The sequence below is a fragment of the Gracilinanus agilis genome, chromosome 4 (genome assembly GCF_016433145.1).
Source record: "Gracilinanus agilis isolate LMUSP501 chromosome 4, AgileGrace, whole genome shotgun sequence".
NCBI classification, from domain to species: domain Eukaryota; kingdom Metazoa; phylum Chordata; class Mammalia; order Didelphimorphia; family Didelphidae; genus Gracilinanus; species Gracilinanus agilis.
The window spans coordinates 233,145,188-233,151,185 of record NC_058133.1 but is presented as its reverse complement, the minus strand read 5'-3'; the positions used below and the strand labels follow the sequence as shown (position 1 = coordinate 233,151,185).

General features: G+C 41.6%; 1 protein-coding gene across 4 annotated transcripts in view; it reads left to right on the top strand.

Annotated features, from left to right (window-relative positions):
- The first annotated feature begins 582 nt into the window (after positions 1-582).
- C1QTNF1 (C1q and TNF related 1) overlaps positions 583-5,998 on the top strand; it is a 35,997-nt gene continuing 30,581 nt past the window's right edge. For 2 of the 4 annotated variants that reach the window (XM_044671975.1, XM_044671972.1), the window contains exon 1: positions 584-925. The gene's annotated coding sequence lies outside the window, so the exon portion shown is untranslated. Of the gene's footprint in view, positions 926-1,398; positions 1,441-5,998 lie in introns of those variants that run through there. The other 2 variants (XM_044671973.1, XM_044671974.1) reach the window with 2 other exon arrangements.

The following is a 5,998-nucleotide window of genomic DNA, read 5'->3' as shown; positions in this document are numbered from 1 at the left end:
CTCCTCACACAGGACTTGGAGAAGAGAGAGGAGACTGTCATTACTATAGCCGACATTGATTCTCTGGTCAGATCCCTCCTCTTCTAATGAGCTTGCTATTAGTTTGGTTCGTGAGGGAAGATTAGATAGAGCATCAAATCCTCTCCTCGTTCAGGTGTCCTAAACTTCTAGGGTCCAATTCAGATTTGGCTTAGAATGGAAGCTTAAAAATTCACTGGTTTGGTCACAGGCATTTCTGGACTTCAGAGACCCTTTTATCTCATAACTTGATGACTTTGGCCCAGGGCTTCCTTGGTCTGGGGTCCCGATGCCACTGCTGTCTAGTTCTTACAGGCACAAATAGGCTAACAACATCTGGATTGACTTTTGGATACTCTGATGTTGCAAGTCTGATTCTCCAGTCTGGGCTGGCTCCCAAGAGGTGGCGGGGAACAGCAGAGGTTGATTTCGCCCTGCCAACTCGGGCACACACAGAGTTAATACTTAACTGATGCAGTTTGTATAAATGTACTGGGAGCCATTCGAGGCTCCACTGCGCCTCATATCTGGCTGGGCTTTTCTCTTTACGTGTTTGTCCTGGTTTCTTCCTCCCTTCCTAGACTTTCGAGAAACCGCATTTCCGCTTCTGGCCTAAGAAATCGTGGAGCCCTGGAGATAAAGGTGCAGGGAGGGGACTGGCTGTTTCTTGCACTCATCCCCTCCCCCACTTCTCTTTTGCTTTTTTCTTCCCTCGGGACATTTCCCCCCTTGCGGTCTGTCTTCCAAACAAGTCTGTGCTTCCCCTCAGACCTGACTGGGGAGGAGGTTCCAACCCCCAGGAGATGCTCTAAAAGATCGAGCCTCTGCAGAGGCAACAAGACAGTTGCTGGTGGAGAGGCAGACAAGATAGAAAACAAAATCCTGAATCCGGGAAGTTAACACCAAGGTAGGCTGAGTGGGGCTGGGGCTAGATTGGGGGCGGGGGAGCCAAAAGAGGGCTAAAGTGAGGGTGAAGATAGAGGAGTGCCAAGGCACTGGGCTTGGCTTCTTGCTTCTTTGGTCCCAGTACATTAATTTTTCAGGGTCTCCACAGTAAAACTGACAGGAAAACTTTGCAGCAGGCACACTCTCAGGGATGGAGGCTGAATGATTTGGTGCTGCTGACAGTCTTACAAAAGGAGAAAGGGTTAGTTTGATGTCCTTGTTTGTCCCTTGCTGTCATTCACTCCATCCACATCCATAAGTGCTGTAATTTAGGGCCTTACTCCCTGTATATGGAAAGGGCATGAGTGCTCGGAAACTTCTTTTAGTAAAGATTTTTTGCTAGTAAACATTTTCAGGACTGGACATCCCTCCTTTTGTTCTTAAGGTATCAGCTTCAGGTGGTTGTTGTTGTTTCTTGTGCTTTCCTGAGGGAGTTAAAAGAGAAGGAAGATGGGACCCACTGACTGAATTTGCTTGGTAAGGAGGTGCTACCCACCATGGGCAGCTTTTTTTTTTTATTACTAGGCTGTCAAGATTTATCCCAAATATCCCCTCACATATTACCGGAAGCATTGACTTTTGGCTTCTGCATTTAAATAACTGCGATGTTCCTGGAGGGAGTCCAGCTTGGACAGGAAAAAACAATGTCACTTCACCAGGCTCATTTGAGGGGCTTTAGGGCTGGGGGTATGAGTCTTTGCATGGTATATTAATGTTACCAGAAACACAACCTATTGGACAGTCTCTTTGATAGCTATGCAACACAACCTGTGCCAAGAAGTTGATCCAGGGGCAAACAACCTGTAGAGATGAGTTTATATGTATGTAGGACATGCCTGACTCAGGCTCTAGTCACTATAAATGCTTTTCTGTGCATACTTGTGATTTTCTATCTTTAGACAGAAACACCAGTTTGCTTGGGAGGGGTATGGGGAGGTAATCGTTACCATTTGTGAACTTCTTTTTTCAAAGGCAGCTCCTATCCGGGTTCCCAGTTTCTTTGTAGATCATCCTAATCCCTTACCATGTGTCTTCCTCTGTCAGTGATCCTGTGATACTCTGATTTATAATTTCTCCTCTTGGTATGAGGAATCATGCTTATTCTCTGATTTTTTTTCTCTTTCTGACTCTTTGTCACTGTCTCTTTCTCTCTGTCTCTTTCCTTCTCTATTTCCTCCTTTTCCAGGATTTTTGCATAGATGGGAGTGTCTTGCCTGAGCAACCTAAACTAAATGTAAAGTTCCCTGAGAAAAAATGACTTTTCCCAAAGGCTAGATGTATCACAGGTCCCAGTGGGAAGTGTGTGACGTCCTTGGGAGTTGCTTTGCCCCTGTTTTTTTTACAGAGTAAAGAAACATAAGCTCTTCCAATGGTCTGCTAAGACACAGATGGCATCTTTGAAAATTAATGTGCTTATTTGTATGTGTGCATTTCTGACTATATTTGTACAATTACAGTTACTGATAATGGGCTGATGACATATTTTGGCCTTGACACTATCAACAACTGGATCTGGAGACAGAAAATTAGGAAGTCCTTCAGCAGATCTGCTCGGTGTCCCAAGGAGTAGGGTGCCAAAGAATATCATCTTTTTCCTCTCTCACATACCCATGGAAATACAGAGCTTTAGAACAGTAAAAGAATTTAGCCTAATCTCTTCATTTTTAAAGAGGAAGAAATTGAGGTTGAAAGAGATTAAATGATTTTCCAGGATGACTCAGTTAGTTAGTGGCAGAGCTGAGCCTTTTGTTTTTGGCTCTTGTGTACTTAACTGCAATGCCTTGCACATGGAAAGCACGTAGTAGAAGCTTGTTGGACTTAATTTATTTTTTTTCCTAGTTCCTAGCAAGTTATATCTCTGTCCTATGGAGAATTCCTGGTTGCATAGAAAGAAATATACTTTATCTTACCTATGAACCTTATCTCGTTTCCTCTTCTACTTTAATAGCACTCCTATCTACCTAGAAAAAGATAAGAGGATGTGCATCTTTGAAAGGTGACCTCTAGATTAAAAGGAGAGAGCTTTGAGTGAGAGCCAGTACTACTACTTGGGAATATGGATTTTAGATTGAAGTTCTTTCTTCCTACAAGTGTAAAAGTTCTCTGTGCTAGTGATGACTACTATGAAAAGTACATATAGCTGCCTTTGATGCCCACTGGGAGTGACATAAGCCAATATTCTCATGGTAAGAGAACATCTGGCCCTTTGCATTCCTAGGTTGCAGCTTCCCCATCCAGTCTAATAAGGATGGAACATTTTTTTTCCTGAACATGCTTGGGTTTTGTTCTTGGTTCCCTCCTCTCTCCCTCAGCTGTAATTAGTATGACTCATAAACCAAATATTCTGGCATTGAACTTTGTCCATCAAAACAAAGATGGAAAGAATTTTGTAGGCACAGTCATTCTGCCAAATATCTACCCAGGACACTCGATCCTGTTTCTCTTGTCCTCTATTGCCAGTGCCTGGTAGATCTTTTCCTTGGATTGATGGTACCCATGACTCCCAAGGACCAGCAAGGTCTATATCAAAAGGGATGAGTATAACAATGGGAAGAACTGAAAGGGTTAAAGAAATGCTTCCCTTCAGCTATTTAATTTTGTAATTTCCATAAAGGAGAAACCACTTTGACTTTGACTACCTGTCTGACCCTAAAATCATTCCTTTTGGTATATTTAGCCTTGCCTGTCTGAATAATTTCATAGAAATTTAAAAAGGAAAGGTTTGGCACCAAAGATTCATCATTTTGGTAATGAAGTATGGAAATAACCACTCCATAGTCTTGGCTCTGGGTTTCTTCCTGCTTGGACCTGTAGAATTCCACTTATGCTGGGTCTGAAATGAGAGAGCTCATCACTCCAGGATAATGAGATGTTTCTCCATTGCAGGAAATCATTTACATTATTTGGATATTAACTTTTGAAAGACCTTTCCAAAGCCCAGAGACTTGGTTCTGTTCCCTTTGTCTGTGATCAAGGCAGCTAAGTTGTTTGGGGAATAAAATGCTGGACTGGGAGTAGGAGTTCAATTCTGACCAATATTTACTAGCTATGTTAGCCTGGTCAAGTCGCTTAATCTCTGTCTCATTTTCCTTGCCTGTAATAGAGAGATGATAACAACAGCACCTACTTCCCAGGGTTGTAATGATGAAATGAGGTATTTGTACTTAGCACAGCACTTGACATAGATTAGGTGCTTCATAAATGTTTGTTCCCTTCTTCCTGCCTACTTCTTCAGGCTTCTCAGTGCAGGACTGCAAAAACTTATCTGTGATATAACTCTCTTCTATCTTCTTTAGTCTTTACCTCTCGTTTCTTTGTCTGCCTGCCTTGGTAGGCCAGTGAAGGTTTGAACATAAACATAGAAGTGAAAAGTGAACATTTGAATTTTCCCTTTTCTCTGATTTCCACTGCTTGAGCACATTTCTTTGATCTTGCCTTATCCTCCTTGTCTGGGCTGAGAGAGAGAGAGAGAGAGAGAGAGAGAGAGAGAGAGAGAGAGAGAGAGAGAGAGAGAGAGAGAACATATCTCAAACTCTTCTTAAAACAGTAACTAGGGGGCAGCTGGGTAGCTCAGTGGATTGAGAGCCAGGCCTAGAGACAGGAGGTCCTAGGTTCAAATCCGGTCTCAGACACTTCCCAGCTGTGTGACCCTGGGCAAGTCACTTGACTCCCATTGCCTACCCTTGCCAATCTTCCACCTATAAGTCAATACACAGAAGTTAAGGGTTTAAAATAAAAAAAAAATTTAAAAAAAACAGTAACTAAATTATGCTTATTAACCAGGCAAGATAAGTACTCCTCTCAAGTATTCTATAATATGGTTAAATCTCTGTATTCTTGTTCATGCCTGCTTTTCCTAACTGGGCTTGGCATTCGTGCCTGCACAATGTGGCTTTAAATAGTGGGGTTGAGTTGCGTACAGGTTTGTCCATAGCAGTAGAAAAGCTTTGAGGTCAGGTGCAATACTCCTGCAATACCTTTTAGACATCTTGGAGCAATCCTCACCCAGCAACTATTCTGGATGGTGAGCTGGAAGCAGAAGAGTGAACTCAGTTTCCAAACCCTGCTTTTTCCTTCTGCAGGGCTGGTGTTGAAGGCTCTGAACTCCACTATAGCACAACAGCTGCAGAACAGGATGTGCTCAAAGCTTGTGCCCATCTCTCTGGCTTCTACAAGAAATTTTCCTTGAAATGAAATGGAACAGAACAAGAGACAGGCAGGGAGACAGCTGGAAAAAAAGGAAGGAAAAGGAGACAGGGAGGAGGGAAAAGACCCTGTAAACTCAAGTTCTTGGTGCTGTAGGGTAGTTCAAATATTATTGTTGGCCATGGGCAAAGTTCTAACCTTTGCATCCTTCCAATAATCCCTTTTTGCTTTAGTTGCTAGACCCTTTATGGGATATTTGGCTCTAGTCACAGGAGAAACAGTCTTGGGAAAACAGATTATATTTCTCAATAATTCAGATTAATGAAAACCACCCAGAACTGTCATCTTCCTGAAGTTCTTGGGCAAGAGACATGTAGACTGTTGGTCATAAGATGCTCAGATTTTGGACTCTGTCCCAAGGATTTCTGAGTCTGTTCTCCAGATTTAGTGCCTTACAACATTCAGTACATTTCCTCTTTGTCTACATACAATAATGATGATATGATAGTGATTGTTGATTATTTCAAAGCCTTTGATTCAGTTCCACACTCATGGCTTATTTATCTAATGAAATATTGTACATAAAATAGGTACAAATATAGTATAGTGAAAATGCTAGAATATTTTATATTTTTAGTCCACATGGAAAATTGTTCTCTATTTAAAACTATCATAATCATGTTAAAAGCAGTTTGTAGAAAACAGGGCATTTTTTCAGGGAGACAATGTAAGCTTATTATAGTTTGCCTAAACTAATATTTGCTTTCCTCAAAATATATAAATGACTTCAAATTAATGAGGAAGTCAGATAAAAATACTTTATTAATTATTTAATGATTATGAATGACATCAAGGTATATGCCTCCATATACCAACCCCCACCCCAAAA